The 16,907-nt window shown below is 47.4% G+C and overlaps 1 protein-coding gene across 11 annotated transcripts in view; it reads left to right on the top strand.

The window, feature by feature from the left end:
• Nucleotides 1-7,736: 7,736 nt before the first annotated feature.
• SYNE3 (spectrin repeat containing nuclear envelope family member 3) overlaps nt 7,737-16,907 on the top strand; it is a 93,979-nt gene continuing 84,808 nt past the window's right edge. For 2 of the 11 annotated variants that reach the window (XM_077323601.1, XM_077323600.1), the window contains exon 1: nt 7,738-7,998. The gene's annotated coding sequence lies outside the window, so the exon portion shown is untranslated. Of the gene's footprint in view, nt 7,999-11,410; nt 11,586-16,907 lie in introns of those variants that run through there. The other 9 variants (XM_077323598.1, XM_077323603.1, XM_077323597.1 and 6 more) reach the window with 6 other exon arrangements.

The following is a 16,907-nucleotide window of genomic DNA, read 5'->3' as shown; positions in this document are numbered from 1 at the left end:
AAATAAATTGAAAATATAAACAAATAAACAAACTTCGCTAACTTGATGTTTTTAGGGGAGGGGTTTTATATTGCAGGTACGAATTTTCTGTAACTCGCCTTGAGCTTTGGAATAAGGTAGGCTATAAATTGAATAATAAGATGTCAGCGGTGCTGGCCTCAACCATCAGCTTGGTGGAAGAGCTCGGTCTTGCAGGCGAACGACATTTAGTCCTGCATTCTGTGAGCCAGACCTCACTTCCTCGGGGGCATGAAGTGTACATCCTTGGAGTTCTACTAAGTATAACTAACTGCCCAAGATTTAAATTCCGAGTGTCTTAGGAAGTCCACTTTGACATGGAAAGCTGATGCCAGGCTAAATTTCACATGACACCGGCGTCCTGTTTCATTTTGCGGCGACAGCGTTGCAAAGGAATCATCACATCTTGCAAAAGCGAACACGGATCTCTGTTTGAAAGGGGTTTTTCTAATTAGGAACCTGGCCACCAAAATAAACGTAACACAGCTGCCTTTTGCTTCCTTGTACTGTATTGGGGGGGATGGGGGAGGCACGTTAGCTTGTGATATGGGGTTTTATTCATGCGGCTTATTCTTTGTGTGACCGTGTCACTATTTAAAGTCCTGACAGCTGCTGTACAAAGTTAGGATTGGCTGATAGGGCAGACTCAAGAAAGAGAGAGTGGGAGACACCCATAGAAAGTCAAGTCTGTTGGGGGGGGGGGGTCCCCTCATGATAAAAGCAAGCCTTGGGGCCATAGCATCCTGCATTCATCCCCTGGCATCTTAAGTTTAGTAGGAAGCGAGGGAGGCAAAGCTAGCTCTCTGCTTGAGACTGTAAAGAATTGTTGCCTGTCAGAGTACACTGGATGGCACTGAATAGCCAGGCTGCTCATTGCATTCTGGCAGCTTCATTACACTTGAATGCAGCACGTGTTCCTTAAGACGCATGAGGTGGGACATGACAAGATGGGAATCTCTGCCTGCCAAAAGTGTGAGATGTGTGGACAGTCACTGGGCATTTTATGTGCTTTTCAGGGTGTGTGCGTGCGTGTGTGATGCATTGTGTTCCTGTCTTATCTTGGAGTCTCCCAGGGGATGGACTGGAATGAGGAAGCGTTTTTCCTGTTTCTGGGTGGAAACTAGCAGGCCACAGCCACACAGCCTGGGAAACCCACAACAACCAGTTGCCTGTGGCTGTGAAAGCTTTCTACAGTTCACTGGAATTTGTAAATTATCTTGATAAGTAATGCCACTTTAATAGATGGTGTGATCCCCACCCCACCCCTGGTCAGGCTTATGGAATTAGACCAATCATCAAAGGTCCACCACCCTTGACTTCTTAAAGAGCTCTTGAAAAGTCTAAAGGCTTTTTAGCTTTCCAACTGGGAGGTCAGGCAAAGCATCTTCTGAGAGGTGTCTTTGTGTTGGCACTGACTCCTTTGACAGCTGGGGTTAAGCCTACAAGCAGATGGTGTTTTAGCATGAATGGTTTATCTGCACTAAACTGATGGTGGCCGGATGTTTTGATTCGTTGTAATTTATTGTCATTCCATCTAAGCCTCTGGAACAGAGTAGGCTGAAGCCCCAGGAAATCACTACATCTTCAAAAAAATTGAGCTAAAGAGGCATACACTTTTTTTTCCAGCAAATCCTGTTTGGGGAGGTGGCAGAGCCTCTGCTTGGCATACAGAAGGCCCCAGGTTCATGCATCTCCAGTTAAAGTATCTGTCAGTAGGTGATGGGAAAGACCTGCGCAAGACCCTGGAGAGCTGCTGGCAGTCTGATCATGCAATACTGACCTTGATGGGCCAAGAGTCTAATACAGTATGAGGCAGCCCTGTGTATTCATCCCACCATGATGATATTAATAAACCTGGCTGATTTTGGCAAGGGTTGAGATTTATCATTTGCTATCGTGGAATCTTAGGGCATCTTTTTAGTGCCAACTTGTTTGTTTTGTAAACACCCTTGTAGTTTTGTAAGGATTCTCAGGGCTCCCTCGAAAATAGAAATCATTTGCACCACATGTAGAGCATGTTACTTTTATTGTATTTATTTTTAAAATTTATTTATTTTTTATTTAAATTTATATCCTGCCACTCCCAGTAACTGGCTCATGCCAGGTAACAGTTGATAAAACCCCATAACAATAAAATCCCATTAAAATACCAATAAAACGTTCCAAACATTACTTAAGAATTCATGGCGGTTAAAATCTCTGCCACCCCATACCGGTACACCTGCTCCTGGCATAGCAAGAGACTAAGTCAATGAAGACACATCCTAAGGGGGGAGCCTGTTAGATCTTCCTGCCCTGGCCTCAACTATAAACCTGGCGGAAGAGCTCCGTCTCACAGGTTCTACGGAAAGCTGACAATTCCCGCAGATCTTCCGGGACCTCATTCCAAAGGACCAAAAAGGCCGAACTTCTTTTTTTTTTTTTTTTTTTTTTTTTTTATAGAAAGTTTTTATTTTATTTTCCAGAATTGAAGAGTTGAAGACAGTAAGATACATGCAATCTACATTGTTAATACAGAAAAGGAGAGCTATACTCTTCATTTGATACACTTGGTTCCCCATTTTTAATCCCTTTTGTAAATAGTTCAGGTAAGGGCCCCATTGTTCTTGAAAGACCTCTTAGTGTCAGTTTGACTATCTTGGTAAGATCAGCTAGTTTATTCACCCAGTCTTCTGTCGAGGGTAGTTCTTACGTTTTCCATTTCTTGGCCAATTCTAGTTTTTCTGCCGTCGTCGCATAGAAGAAGAAGCTCTGTATGTGGGTTAGGAAGCACTGTGGAAAAACATTTTGGTTCCCTGTTTCAATCTTAAAAACCCTCTTCTCTCCATTTAAGATTATAAACTGGCTACAATATTATGGACTTTTACCCAAAGCTTATAGACTTTTTATAGACTTTTTCATGTTTGCACCACATTTAAAAAGAGAAGTCTACCTTGTTACCATCATTTCAACATTTGTTTGCATAGTTTCTGATAGTTTTAACAATCATAAACAGTTTATACTTAACGTAGTCCTAGAGCCCTCCACATTTTCACTAGAAAAAGGGAAAAAGGAAAAAAAAGAATAAGCCTGCTTAATTGTACAGAAAGAAGAGAAACAAATATGTATAAGTATACATTGTTAATACCAGAAATAATAAAATGGAGTCTTCATTAATTAATAGAATAGATTTTTCGTTAGTTATATTTACACCTCCTCAGTTAAAAACCTTCTTTTAGTTATGCATTAAATTTAGGCTGAAAGTCACTACAGAGATATGCTAGATAATTCAAATTCAGCTATCATAGGAAATCTAAAACCCCACACTATAATATAAGCCCATTCCATTAGGTGTCTCCTTTTAGTTATGCTTTGATTTTGAGCTAGTAGGCAGTGCGAAATTAGGTTTAATAATACAGATTCAGCTTACTTAAAAGATCTTAGACCCCAGATTAACTTCTTAACTAGTTATATTGCCTATATGGCTACATACAGGAGGTAAAAGAGGAAAGGAATTTCGACCACTGTGTTGCATTTCCATTCCCCAAGCTTCTTAAGGAGGTCTCATTTCGAGGCTTATTACGTCTTGTAGCTCCCGTTGACTAATGTTCTGTCCTATTGGTCTTTGGCTGGGAAAGTACAGTTGTAGTCTTTCCCTCGAAGTATACATCGATAAATCTTGAAGCAGTTGTACCTCCTGGACTCCAATATCAGTACAGATGTTTTTCCATGAAGCTCCTTTCAATCGATTGCTTTCACCGCAGATCCATATGTCTTTCTTGTGTATTATTGCTTTGGAGTGGCTATATATCTTCTCAGGTAGGGTGTCCTTATCTGAGCTGCAAGACTCTGACATCCCCTTTTCCATCTCCATAATTTCAGATTCCTCTTCTGCTGGTAATTTTCCATCTTGTTTAAAGCTATCATCAGCCACTACCATTGGTTCATCATTCCTGTTAGAGACTTCTTCCTTAATGCCTTTAAACTCCATGAGCATATTTTTAAGTGAACCATTTAGAGATTCTTTCAGGTCTTGTGTTTGTTTATCTAGAAGATATGCAAATTTTTTAAACGAAAACATGTTCCAGGTTTGGAATTTTGTTAATCAATTATGCATATGTTGTTTCCAAAATATATTTGCAATTTTGCAGATAGCCAGTAGAGGTCCTACAGAGTCCTAACGAAAGCAACAGTCTGTTTTGAATTAAAGGAATGTTTCTAGAGCTTAGTTCTCGCGAGATTCCACGGCTCTAATCTCTCTTATCTTCGAAGACCAAAAACAGATATAATACTTATTAGTTTGAGTTGATTTAAGTCCTTCTTCGCTTAGAAAAGAAAATTAGCCTGCCTCATGATGAGGTGGCATCAAGCAGAGCCAGAAACGGGGGGGAAATTATAGACGGAGAAGCGGAAAAGCACTTGCATCTCTGCGTTGATTAATGACTCAATATCTTGGAATTTGGCTGCTTCACCCCCTCAGTGGTAATAAATCCTGTCACTCTGGCTTGTTTGGATTAGCGAGAGCAACTCTCCACGCCGAGAGTTCATTCCAGGGAAGAAGGTGCCGAGGGAAACCCCACTCACTGTTTGTAGGCTCGATCTGATGTCTGCCAGATGTTTTCGCTCCGGAGTTGTAGTGAGTTGAAGGTCTTGCTGGGAGGTGTCCAATTATCTTGGAAGATTAAAATAAGCTTTGTAGATTGCAGAGTTGAAAAAAGAAGAAAAGGAAAAAAGATTTTAAGATGGCGGACGGCGCTTGCTGGACCCTGTGCACACTGAGCTTACGTTCCAGTGGGAGATTAATTTCCCTGCGGAACAGAGAGGCCCCAGAGATTCACAAGGAATTCCTGAGAAGATTTATGGTTGGGTTAGCGTACCCAAAACCCGATTCTGTCAATCACAGCAGTGATTGACCCTCAGTGGAACAGGAGCTCGAAGTAATCGAGCTATCCAAGTGCCATGGCTCCGCCTCCCTCAAGGCCGAACTTCTTTATCATTTTTGGTTTCCCTTTTCTGCACCTTTTCCAGCCCAAGGATATTCTTTTTGAGATATGACAAGAAGAGCCATATGCATTACTCCAAATGTGGCTGCCTAGTAGCGCTATATAAAAGAATTACAAACCCTTTTAGTCCTTTTCTTAATAACCCCCAGCATGAAGTTGACCTTTTCCACTACCACCCACCTCCATGTGTATTACTTTAGCGATCCCCAACCTGTGGGCCGCGGACCACATGTGGTCCTTCGACTAATTGGAGGTGGGCCCCGAAGGACGCCTTCTCCCCCCCCCCCCAGCCCTTTACTTCATCCCCCCCGGCCCTTTACAACACACTTCAGTCGTGACAGAGGGACTGGTACCCTTTGCCAAGGCTTGCACCCCCCAGGCTAGCCTGTTCATGACACTGCGGTAATTATTTTTAAATGTTGATTTAATGACTCGTCAAACTGTAGATATGGCATGGGGTGTGGGGTCCTCGTGTTACAGGATCGTTCTGGGTACAGAGCAATTATTCTTGGGCAGTATACCCCTGTACTGACCTCTCAAAGCTTGTGGCAATTACGTTATGTGAAAGGGGGCAAGATGCGTCCTTCCTGTACATCTTTGGTTTGCACCGACACATCCCTTTAAATTTCTGGTACCTAATTGATGCTGTATGTCAAGGGTAATCAACCTGTGGTCCTCCAGATGTTCATGTACAATTCCCATGCCAGCAAACGCTGCTGTATGTCCTATAGCAGTATGGAAAAGCCTGATTTATATCGTACTATCTGGGCTGGGTTGGGTCTCCACATAGACTCTTTCTTTTGGGTTGGGTCTGTTTCTTTTGGGTTGGGTCTCCACAGAGGAGTGGCCGCAGACAGGGCTGGGTAAATAAGTGATTCACGTCAAGTTGGAAGTGCAAGATTTGAGTCCAGTCGCACCTTAAAGACCAACACAATTCCCAGGGTGTAAGAGCCAAAGCTCCGTTTATCAGATACCAGTAGAACTGGAGGTCCTCAGTCAGAAGATGGGAGGAGCATTGTAAAGAAGAGAAGAGGCAAAATGCAATCGGCCGGAACACAGCATGGGAGAAATGCTTGCATATGTGGGTGAAGTGACAAAGGGAACCTTTTCTCCTCCCAAAATACCTCAACTTAAGAGCATCCAATGAAACTGATGGGCGGTAGTTGGAGGATGAACATCCTTACACAGCAAGTGAATAAAATGAGGAATTTGCAGTCAGAAGCTGGAGTGATGGCCACAGGCATAGACCGCTTTAAAATGGGATTGATCCATGGAAGATAGTTCTATCAGTGTCTTCTACCCATGGTGACTAAAGGGAATCTCCTCTGTTCAGAGGCACTCTGAGACCTATAGGACCACCTCTCCCACTAGACCCCCCCCCCCAAGGATACTGAAATGTAGTGAGCAAAGCCTGCTGCAGATCCTGGACCCTAAAGAAATCAGTGGAGTCAACCAAGGCCAGGGCCTCTTCTGCCCTGGCCCCAGCCTGGTGGAAAGGTCTTTAATAACATCAGAGGCCAGCGGGACCTTGGACAGTTCCCCAGGGCTTGTAAAAGAGCTGTTCTTCTTGGCCTACGGCTGAGGCCCTGAAAATTAACCTTTAAAATTCCGCTGCCCTCCCTCCCTAACTATCTACATCCACCCCTTCTTCCCTCTGAGCAGGAAACAGCCCAGGCAAATGAGTTTTAGTTTTAAACCTTTGGGTCTTAAACTTGGATTTTTTCATATATCTATGTAATAGTATATTTTAAACAGTAAATGACTGGGGAAGGCACTGGCAAACCACCCCGTATTGAGTCTGCCATGAAAACACTAGAGGGCATCACCCCAAGGGTCAGACATGACTCGGTGCTTGCACAGGGGATACCTTTACCTTTATATTTTAATTAGATGGGATACACCCTGAGCCTCCAGGGAAGGGGGCAATACAAAGACAATAAACCAGGAGGCAACATCAGGAGAAGGCCTCCTACCAAACACCAGAGGTGGCCAAGCTGTGGCTCTCCAGATGTTCTGCCGGGAGCTCCTAGTATTCTATTCTATTCTATTCTATTCTATTCTATTCATTTGAGTTTTAGGCCGCCACTCCAAAAAAGGCTCCTGGTGGGTTACATATAAAAACTTGTAGCCTACGGACATCTGGAGAGCCACGGTTTGGCCACCCCTGCCCTACATCATGTTGCTGGATCTCCAGAGGAACCGGTTGGCCACCGGGTGGGACTGGCTGCTGGGCCAGAAGGACAGTGCCCCGATCCTTGTGACTCCCGAAGTGGGAACGGGAGCGCTCCCGCTCTTCCCCATCGGCCTTGCAGCCAGAGCCTCCCTAATCCGTCCTACATCCGTGGCGGCAGAAAGATAACGGGAGGGGGAGGCGCGGGCCGGAAAGGGCGCGTCGCAGTCGGGGCGTCCCGAAGGCATCCCGCACTCACTCGCAAAGAAGGAGTCGAAAGTCGCCCCCACTTTACTGCCTGACCCCCCAAGCCCCCCCCCCCCCGTCTCCCGCCGCCCTCGGGGCCCGCCAGCTGCGCCGCCCGCCTGCAATTGCATAAGCCTCGCGCCGCAGCTCGGCGGCCCTGCCGCGCTTATATAACCCTCCGTCGGCAAGCGGTGCGCCTCCCCCCCCCCCCCCGCAGTCCCCGGGCCCCAGTCGCGGCAGAGGGGGACTGGATGCGCCGCCTGGCCCCGAAGACCCTGAAGCGTGTCACTTTTTTTGGAGGGGGGGAATCTGGGTCTTGTGTCCCCACAGCACCTCACCCCCCCCCCCCCGCGCGGCCCGTCGGCCCCGGGCTCTGCAGCGGAGAGCGGCCCGCGGCGATGAGTCAGGCCGCCCCCCGCCGCCGCAGGAGCCGGAGCCGGCGCCGGAGGGCAAGGGGTGGGGAGAGGCCGGCCGGGAAGGAGGAGTCTGCGGCCACGCCACTGAGTCGAGCGCGGCGGCAGCGAGCGAGCCTTCCCAGCCACCCTCCGCTGCGCTCCGCCGGCGCCCCGCCGCCTGCTCTCGGTAAGGGGCGACAGTGCCGGGGGAAGGGCGGGGCGGGCGGGGCGCTTCCGCGGGTCGCGTTGGCGGCGGCAAAACTTTTCCCCGAGCGCCCCGCGGCGGGGCTTCGCGCGGGGCCCAAACAAGCAGGGGGCGCTCTGGCCAGCCCGAGAAGAAGGAGGGAAGGCGGCGCGGGGCGGCCGGCCGGCCGGCCGGGTGGGAGGCTCCTCGAGGGGCGCCGTCCCGTCCCGCGGCCGTCACTTGGGAACGCGCGGGATGCGTGGAGGGGAGGCGCGTGTTCTGGCCGCCGCTAAAGCCGCCGGGCCGGGGAGGGAGGCGGGGGAAGCGGGCGCCGGACGAGCCGTTCCTGTCGGAGGGCTCACGTGCCGTCGCGGCTGGTGTATTTATAGCTCTTGCGAGGGGACGACCGCGCCGGAGTCGGCTGAGGGGAGCTCGGCCGTCCCGGGCAGACATTGCGAGTGGGGAGGGGATGGGGAGGGGACCGACCAGGGAGCCGCTGGGGGCTGTCGGGAAGTCCCCGCGAACTTCTTCCCCTGACGCTTTTTGCAGGCGGGGAGCAAAGCGGGGCTCGCCCTGACAGCCGAGACGAGCTGCAATAGTGTGAACGCGACCAACTTGGGGCGGCTGCAGAAGTTGGACAGGGCTGCGGGGCGGTGTCGCGAGCTCTGACGGGGATGCGGGGCGCTTCTGCAGCCCCATGTGCCGGGCACGGCTGCTTTGACAGGTAGCCTGTGTCGGCCTATGCACCCCAGGCCCTGTGGCAGAGGATGCAGGGAGCAAGGGCTGGAAGGCGTCTCTGGGGAGTGGAGCATCTGCTTGGCACGGCACGCAGGTGGTCCCACATCCCATCCCCAGTTAAGGATTAAGGAGTGGGTGATGGGAAAGATTTTACATGTGACCCTCAAAGAGCCTTTGCCAGTCAGAGTAGACAATATCTGATGGTCCAAGGATCTGAATCAGCATCAGGCGGATTCATAGGCTCATGTGCTTGCAGCAGGAAATATCATGCTGCCCCCGCTCCCAATCACACACACACAACTTTGAATTAGATTTCTAATTTTTTTGCATTCTGTAATGATTTTTTTCTGCCCTGCCATTCTCCCCGTTAAACGTGCAGAACACTTAATGTTCATTCCGGAAGCCACGCATCAACCGTTTGCTATAACTTCTGCTTTTCCCCCTGTTCATTCATATCATTTCCCCCTCCCGTCTAGAGTTTCATTGACAAAGCACAATGTCTAACAGATAATCTGAGCAAAGAAAAAGAGGTGAATTGGCAGAGGCAACTGAAAAGCATGAGAAAAGGAACTGACCAGTGTGGGAAATGAGGTTAGGCAACCCTTTGCTCAGGGACTAGATGCAATCTACCTTACCCTCTCAGCACTTTGCCACTTTATTCTAGTGCTTGTAGGCCTAGAGCAGCTTTCCTCAACTCTTTTAGTCTTGGGATACCCCTGAAACAGTCTTCCTTCTTCGAGAAACCACAGAAGTGGTACGATTGCGCAGAATATGGTTGGGAAGCTGACCTATGTACTCGCTCACCCGGGGCTCCTCCCCTTCCCACCCCCTCCAGGCCTGTCATAGGCCATTTGGGGTGATCGCCATATCACTCGATAAATGTTTAACAATATTAAAAATCAATTGCCTCCCACTCATTCAGGAAAAACGTCCAGAGCCATCAAGAAACAGAAGGGTTGAGAAAGCCTGCCCGAGATATTTATCTTCTATCTATTTAAATATTTCCATCCCGCCTTTCCCCTGCTGGGGACCCAAAAAACCTTTTTGTTTGTTTGTTTGCCATTGAGTCGCAGCTGAATTATGATGGCCACGTGGGACTTTCAACGCAAGAGTGGCTTGCAATCGCCTGCTTCCATGTCCCAATCCTGGAATTCCTTGGATGTCTCCCACCCAGGACCAACCCTGCTTAGCTTTTGAAATCAGGCAGGGCTGGGCCAAAGCAGCTCATAGCCCCTCATATAATTAAGCAAACGTGCAAACCATGAGCAACTTAAAAAGAAAAATCTTGTGATCCAACTAGGCCAGTTAATTCAAGGCAGCAGGTTGTTAGCCAAGGGGCAAGCAGGGCTGACTCATCCAGCAGGCACAGTGCCTAGGGCCCACAATGCTTCTAGGGGCCCACAGGAATGTTTGGATTTGTTTTAAAATCAGAATAAAACAATGAACGTTTTGAGTCAAAGATTATTTTTTTATTTTTTTTCTCATATCAGGAAAAAAAATGACATTTTAAGGGGCCCCCAATCAAATTTTGCCTAATGTTGAAGTATTTAAAGTTATATAATTTTTTGAAATAGATACTATTATGATGGGAGGGGCCCACAAAGGCAGAAGTGCCTAGGGCCCACAAAAAGTCATCATGCAACCCTGGAGTCAAGAGCACTTTAGTTCTTTCCAGAAGTTTCACGTCTCTGGCCAGATTAGGTCTGTGTTGTCAAGTCACAACTGGCATATGGTGATCCCAGCAAGGGGCTTAATCGACAAAGGGGTGGCTTGCCATTGCCTGCCTCAGCAGAGGTTTTACATCCAAGTATTGACTGCAGAGACCTGGCAATATCATAACTGGAAGGTATCAATTTGTGGAGGACGAAAGATAAAGGGAGGCGGAGGAGTGACCTGGTAGAACCCTCTTTCTAGAGACATCACAGCCCTCCGGGACTTGAAACAGCTCCAGGCCTAAAGTTGAGGTCAGGAAATGACATCACGAAGACATTGACCACCCTGCTTGAGAACCCATCCAGTCACTGAAGTCCATCCAACATGCACTGCCCCTCTCAGTAAAATCTAAATTGGAAAAAGCAGACAGTTTTTAAAAAGAATTTTAAAACTTAAACTTATGATTAATGCTTTATTTATACACACACACACACACACACACACATACATATGGGATATGTATGTATGTATGTATGTATGCATGTATGTATGTATCAATTATGTCATTTAGATGTTACCCACCCTAAGCCAACTAGGGAAGGGCAGGATACAAAAATAAAATAATAATGATTATTATATATTCTGAGGACTTGACGTGTTTTATACAAATTGCACTCCGCCTTATTTTATGAATGCAAAGCAGAAATAGGGATCTCAAGTGGGGTTTGTTTGACAAGCACTGTTTCCCTTCACTTTATTGGCCCATCTAACATCTTTCTTAATTAAGAGATATAATCCTTCTAGGCAATGCCAAGAAAGGTAAGAACAAGATCCATCCACTCATTTTGTATAGCTCCCCCAGCCGATAAATGTATTCACGATGAGCCCATTAACATTTTAGATACGTCTTGACTTGTGGCTCGGAAGAGTTAATGGGCCAAAGGCGTGTTCCCTTGGGTGCAATTACAACCTGGCACGTGATGCCCTTTCTGAGTAGACATGTGTTGTTGGCACCCTTCAGGCAGGGAATCCTGCCCGCATAGTTTAACCGGCTGTTATGTGGGCCTGCCTCTGTGAGGAATAAACAAACTTTCAATCCAGAAAAGGAGGAGCTTTTTTGCTAGAAAGGCTGCGAACAGGCAACAAAGAATGTGTAAAACGGGATTGTTCAGAGCAGCATTTTCATAAAGGGAAGAGGGGTGAGTAAAATGGTTCAGGGGGATGTTTGTACAAAAGGCTGTAGTTTATGGCACTGTTTATCACGTGCATTTCGTGGTTTTAATGCGTTGTTTTCTAATTTTGTTAAGCCAGTGTTTGCATTTTTATGCTATACCTTACTTGTATTAATGGATGACGCTGTTTTATAACTCTGCTCCAGACTTATTAAAAAGTTTATTTTACGTCTTCTCCTGTACCTATTGCTATTTTTTACATTTGGTAGAGTCTTGGCCAGAAATGTAGTCTATAACTAAACCAACAAAAGGTCTCAGGGCAAGACTGGGATGCAACCTACAGAGCTGGCAGTTAGTTGCCAGGGGCAGAGTTCTCTTGTCCCTGCTCCAAAAGACTTTTTTGAGGATCTGCTAGCACGCAGAATTGAAGCAGAGACGCAGTGTAGGCACACCGTTAATCCCTTTACCATCTCATGTCTTTCTTCTTTCTTCACTTAATTTGTGAATTTGTGTACAACCTCACAGTCGATGGGAGTATTGATGGGAGTATTCCCTGGTATTACCTCCAACCTCTTTCTGATGTGTTTCTCTTTCCCCGTTTTGTGTATTTTGTTTGGGTCATCTGTTCTTGCTCTTTGGATTGCCAAATGAGAGGCAAAATCCTGTGTTTGCACAGTGGTGTGTTTGCCCTTTGCCAGAAGGGTTTCTCTTACATTTTGGAAGCGCTGGCTTACATTTCCTAGCTGGCTCCGGGAATGCATGATCCTAGTTTGTCCTGCTCATCCTGTACAGGAGCATGCATCAGCCACAAGCAAGTGGCTCAGATTAGTGCTTGCGCTACTGCAGCATAAGCTGATCAGGATGCTGGCCTTGCATCAGCACATTTTCCAAGAGGGCCAGTGATTCTTGGATACATTATGCACCTGGCTATCAAATGGCAGAGGCATTTCCTCCTCCCCCCCCACCTTCCCCTGACTGTAAAAGTGCTGGGTTTTGTGCTGCCTAGAAAAATGCTTTTCTTGTGACCGATAGCACATTTGTTGTTGCTAGTGTGGTTGTGATGGTGGAAGGCAGATGTGTAAATGGCACCTATGGGACACTCCCTCTGAATTTTGAAAGACTGTGAGAGGGAGGGCAGGAAGGGTTGAGCCAGGGCTAGGCTCACATGGCCCTTCCGTAGATGCCCAGGGTAACACCACTTGGGGGTCAGGACTTGGTGGTCAGGAAGGCATTACTGGGGGGAGTGAGAATAGTGAGGGAGTTGTTTTTCTGCTGTATCTTCTTTTTTGATTAATGAATTGTGCTGTTTTATGTCTGGGGTTTTAATGGGAGTTTTATTCAGACATATGTAACTTGCCATGAGCATCTGGGAGTGGCAGGTAATAAATCGAATTAATAATAATAATAATAATAATAATAATAATAATAATAATAATAATAATTATTATTATTATTATTATTATTATTATTATTATTATTATTATTTGCCCAGGGATCCTGCAGGTTTTTTGCCTTCCTCTCAGCTTCGAGCAGGGGTCATTGGAGCAGTGGGGAGAGGGGAGATTTGAATGTCCTGTGTTGTGCAGTGGGCTGGTCTAGGAGGGGGGAGCTTTGAATGTCCTGTGTTGTGCAGTGGGCCGAAACAGCTGCACTTTCCTGTTTGGTTCACCATGAGGGGCTTCACCCAAACATGTGTACCTATCTGCTGGTTCAAGACAGCAGCAAAACTGGGCCACCGACAGAAAAGACATTGTACTCAGACTCAGCGGGGGGAAGGGACTTGGCAGATGTGCAGTCAAATATGACAGCCATTTGAAAGATGAAAGTATCCCTCGCTTCCATCCTGATAAGAACTAAATATGCAGCAGGAGGTGGGGGTGTTGACAGGAGCTCAAGGGGAAATAGGGCAAGGGAGAAACCAGAGTGCTCGAATCCCCAGGAAATTCGTAGAATGCTCTAGGCTCGGATTTTTGCCGAGAGCATTTGCCAAATCTCCCTTGCTCCATCCTGCAGTTCCCTTTCACCTCCCCGCTCCCAGAATTGCCAACTATGGCCTGCAAATTTCGTGGAGATTTGGGGTGAGGAGCTCAGTGGGGCATAGAGGCCACACTCCCATGCTGCCATCCCCCCCAGGGGACCCCATCCCTGTTGTCTGTGGGTCAGTTGTAATTCCAGAAGATCTCCAGGCCCCACCTGGAAGCTGGCTCCCCCCTGGCCCTCCAACTTAGCATAGCAAGATTTTAACTGTGTGCAACAAGTGTTCTGTCTAACCCAGGGTTACCTTCGCCACCTAGCAACAGCGGTCTACATAGCAGGAAAAGGAGCTTCACTGAATGCTATTTGACCTTTATTTAAAAAACAACAACACCTGTAGATGCTAGACCTGACCCGGATGCTTGGTGCAGTGGTTGAGATGGACTTGATTCCTCCCATGCAGCCACATTGGGCCAGTCACAGTTCTCTCAGAGCTCTCTCAGCCTCACCTGCCTCACAGGGCATCTGTTGTGGGAAGAAGGGAAAGTTTTTTGAAATCCTTTGAAAGCGAGATACAAAAGCTCTTCTCTTCTTCCTCCTGCATGCAAAGCATAAGCCTTGAGCCCCTGAGCCCTGGCATCTCCCTTTAAATATCTGCATGTGTTGCCCTCTCTCTTTTCCCATAGAAGCAGTTCATGGACAAGAAACAGAAGGGAGCAGGACTAAGGGCCGGGTGCCAGATGTAGGGACAAGACTAAGGGCCGGGTGCTGAGGGAGGGCTTTTGACTGGCAGCGCTGGTGAAGTTGTTCAGGAGCTACTAGCTTTTGGGCTAACTTCGTATATGCCCCTTTCTAGGATAAGGGACCCACTGGCATGCTCAGAAGGTGTGCCAGCTTTGCCCAGCATTAAGTAACCAACAATGTGAGTTTTGAAAGAGGGATCCTCAGTTTTTAGCAAAGCTTTTTTTAAGACAGGGACGACTGAAATAGGCATCAGACCACGTGCTTCCCGGAAGCTCCTGGTTACAAACAGTGTGAGCTCATTGGCTTATTGGGGAAACCCACTTTCGTTTCTGCGGTGACTTGTGTCTGAACAGGAAAGCGTCTTTTCAGCAAGTCATCAGAAAACTGTGCAGAATTAAGGGGCTGTCCCAACTAGAACCCTTCCCCATATTTAAGCCGTTTCCTTTGCACAGTTGGTCACTTGTCTTTTGGATACCCAGCTGTACAACTCACTTGACTCCCCCCAATTTGTCACTTTGCACTTTTGTTGCAAAGAGACGTAGGTTTGTGCAGGATAGACCTTTTTGCAGACTTTGACGCTGCCTGCCTGTTGTTCTGCCTTTCTCCTCCGTAATTATTAGGACCCTCCCCTCAGTTAAAGTTGTGAATTTTTAGGACCCTCAGTTAAAGCTGCCTCAATTTACCACTCAGCACTGCAAGCAATCCCAGTTATAGTTACCTCGTCTGAGACCCATTGATTTCAGTAAGCAGAATTGGGAGTAACTCTACATTGGATAGGGTGGCCTGGTCCCCCTTGGCCATGGGCAAGGGATGGGGCAAGGTTACCAGATCTAGCTAGGGAAAGTCCTGGAGATTTGGGGATGGAGTCGGGGGAGGACAGGGACCTCAGTGGGGTGCAACACCTTAGAGTCCATCCTCCAAAACACCCGTTTTCTCCAGAGGAACTGATTTCTGTCATCTGGAGATGAGCTGTAATTCCTTGGGTTCCCCAGGTCCCACCTGGGGGCTGGCATCCCTAGCGCTGGATTATGCTGTTTGTCTGCTAATATGTTTGGCACCTGCACTGGAGACGATGATTTTGCGAACTCTTCTTCAAAGTCTTTCTCATTAGGCTCTGAATTTTAACAAGGATTCCTAGATGAAACCACATAATTCCAGCATTTACAGGGGGAGAAAGATTTTTATACAAAGGGCTCACCATTTAAGGAAGAGCAGGTACATATTTGCAAGAAATTCTCAAACAGTAACTCTAGAGAAACGAGGAACAGTGATGAAATGTTGTTGCTGTTTCCCTCCCCTCCCCCAACCTAGTTCTTAGACCAAGGTCTTGAACAAGAAAGCCAAAAAAACTTAAAGAAAACCCATGTCTAAAATCAGGTGACCAGATTGTCCCACTTTTGGAGGGACATCTGGGGGCACCTGGCAAATTGTACTTATGTTAAAATTAGAACATATATATTACAATACTATTTTTGTGTTCTATGCGTTCTATGAAAAATTTTGTTGCTCCATGTAGACCAAATTTTTAATCAAGAACCTCCCCCGGTCGATGGTGTCCCACTTTACCAATGTTAAAATCTGGTCACCTTAGTCTAAAAATGCCTCCATTTGCCTCAGTTGTAATTTTTGGAGAACTCCAGGCCCTACCTGGAGATTAGGAAAACTACCCCCCCCCACACACACAGACACACACACACTTTAAAAAACCCAGCCTAATGAAGCATTCTGGAGAACTTGCCTGACCAAACACAGTTTGCTCTCATTTGGATTGGTCTTAATGCGTAGCTTTAGTCATTCGCAAGAGGCATTCTGCCCATGCTCAAGGGCACACGCTGCTTTATTATTTGTGCCCAGGCTGGGACTCGGAGAACATATCTTTTTATGTCTGCTCTGCCTGGTCCACCGTGGCCCCTTGGAGCCGGGAGTCAAGAGGCCTTCTTCCAAACTACCTGCCTGATGTGCTGTGTGGCTTGAATGCTCTCCCAAGGTGCTTTCAACAAGCAGAGGCATCTTAGGATGGGCTGTGCTTGACAGGGACGAATCACAGCTTTGGAAGAGCAAAACTCAGTGCTGCCTGTCATCCGGGCCTCTCCCTCGCTTTCCCAAATCCATCCCGAGACCAAGACCTTGAACGGCGTTCCTCCCAGCAAGCCGGCAGCCCTGCTTACAATGAAGATGACTCACAGGAGATGGAGCTTTCCTCGTTTTGGCTGCCTTAAGCAGCCCAGCCCTGTTTAATGGCAGGAAAAGATTCTGCTCTAGCCCAGTCGACACAATGGGAGGGTGAGACTTTTGGCGGCGGCGGGGGGGGGGGAGTGGGCTTCTTCAACCCATCAAGTTATGCCTCTAGCTAAGACACTATCTTGCTTGGCTTGGCATGGCCGGGGCTGTGCAGGAACTAGTGGTTAGGCTTTAATTAGGCTGCATAGAAAAGGACGGGGTTTTCTAAAACACAGGGGATGGCAGGGCAGACCTTTGATCGAGGCCTTTGCAAAGGCCTTGCATTCACTGTTGTTGTCAGGCCTTCTGTCGCAATGACGGGGTGTTGCAACTTTTGTGCATCATCCTGCATCGAGCTGCAAAGGATCCTTCGGTTCAAACCCTGCCGTGTTTGCAGCAGCCTGGCACAAA

The sequence above is a fragment of the Paroedura picta genome, chromosome 2, assembly GCF_049243985.1.
Source record: "Paroedura picta isolate Pp20150507F chromosome 2, Ppicta_v3.0, whole genome shotgun sequence".
In the NCBI taxonomy this organism is placed as follows: domain Eukaryota; kingdom Metazoa; phylum Chordata; class Lepidosauria; order Squamata; family Gekkonidae; genus Paroedura; species Paroedura picta.
This window is presented reverse-complemented; position numbering and strand designations above follow the sequence as displayed.